We start from the raw sequence: 1,399 nt of genomic DNA, 5'->3' as shown, positions 1-1,399 counted from the left end.
GGGGGTTGGGCTGAGGCTCAAGATCTCACAGGATGTAAGACTGAGACACCCAAGGCCCCAGGGACCTGCTAAGTGTGGAAATTTGTTGAGGCTAGGGGCAGGTGCAAAGCGTAGTATAACATGGCAGGGGAGCGACCCCCAAGTGAACCCAGGATGGAGTTGGCTGCTGGGGCAGGGATGTGGGGACCCTCCACCAGGGGTGCAGCCACCTTCTGGTGGGTCTTTGTGCATCATCCAGTGACATGTGGGGCTGGGCTAGATGGGGGTAGGGGTACCCCTCAGCTAAAGCTCCAGAACCAAGGAAGCTTATGCCTCCAAAGCTCAGAGTAACTCCTCCCGCGTTTCTCCTAGGACAAGCTCTGATGCTGACTCTGAGCCTCTGTTCTCTCATCTCTAAAATGGGGTTAATTAATCAAAACTGTTTCCTCTTAACAGTGCTGGGAGATTGAATGGCCGCTGAAACTAGTGAAGCTGGCCATGTGTTAAGTGTGTAGTGACAGATGCAGGCCTTGGCTGTGGTGTGTGGTGGCAGTGTAAGGGGGCATGAGGGAGGGGTCTGTACGGACCCCTCTCCCTGTGGGCTGAGTTCCGTTTGTTCCGCACAGTCCATGGACTGCTCTTGCTCTGGCCCAGTGCCGGGCTCTGGCCCTGCCTTGGGGGGTGTTCTTGGGTTCTGTCTCCCACCCAGCAGCTTCACACAGGGTCCATTGAGGCCGGGACATTCCTTGCCGCCTGTGTCACTGGTGGGGGGGAAGGGGACTGGCCCCGCCCCCACAGATCCGGAAGGCCTGGCTGCCCCAGGAGGAGGCGCTGGACGCTTTTTAGCACATCTGGAGGTCATGACCCCATTTCTGCTGCCAGGGGGCGCGACAGATGTTTCCTCCCAGGCCAGCCCCAGGACTGGGGGCGGTATGCAAAGGCTGGAGAGGAGGCCGCTCAGGGAGAAGGGGAGCCCCAAAGCAGGGGGAACCCCGCGCACAGCCAACAGCACTGGCGGTCGCTAGCGCCACCGAGAGGATTCAGGAGCCGCTGCATCCACTCCCTAGCACACCGGCCAAGTCGGGCCGTCACATAGAGGACAGAGTGAGGGCTGCTGGCCAGAGGCAGGAGACTGGACATGCTGACTTGGGACGAGCTGGAGCCCGAAGGGAGGTTGGGAGGGTACAGGCGGCAAACGTAGCGAAGAACCCCCTCCCACACACACGCACACACACCCCGGGCCCACGCCAGGCTACCTTCTCCCCTGTCTGACCCTACCGCGGTGCCTCCGCTCCCCCCGCGCCTGCCGGTACCTCTGGGGCTCCCGCCCGGCGGCCGCCTCCCGCGCTGGGGTCTTGCTGCCGGCTCTCCCGCTACCGCTCCGGGCGCCGGCTCCGCCTGTGGGCGGGGCTACATCGGG

The 1,399-nt window shown here is 62.5% G+C and overlaps 1 protein-coding gene across 1 annotated transcript in view; it reads right to left on the bottom strand.

Annotated features, from left to right (window-relative positions):
- Positions 1-1,382, bottom strand: part of LOC105310844 (signal-induced proliferation-associated protein 1-like) — a gene marked incomplete at its 3' end in the record, with an annotated part of 4,759 nt that extends 3,377 nt beyond the window's left edge. Inside the window, exon 1 of the mRNA XM_023526873.1 lies at positions 1,293-1,382. The remainder of the gene's footprint in view (positions 1-1,292) is intronic.
- Between the last annotated feature and the right edge of the window lie 17 nt (positions 1,383-1,399).

The sequence above is a fragment of the Pteropus vampyrus genome, unplaced genomic scaffold (genome assembly GCF_000151845.1).
Source record: "Pteropus vampyrus isolate Shadow unplaced genomic scaffold, Pvam_2.0 Scaffold13054, whole genome shotgun sequence".
Classification (NCBI taxonomy): Eukaryota; Metazoa; Chordata; class Mammalia; order Chiroptera; family Pteropodidae; genus Pteropus; species Pteropus vampyrus.
Note: the sequence above shows the minus strand (reverse complement) of the source record. Positions and strands in the feature narration are given on the sequence as shown.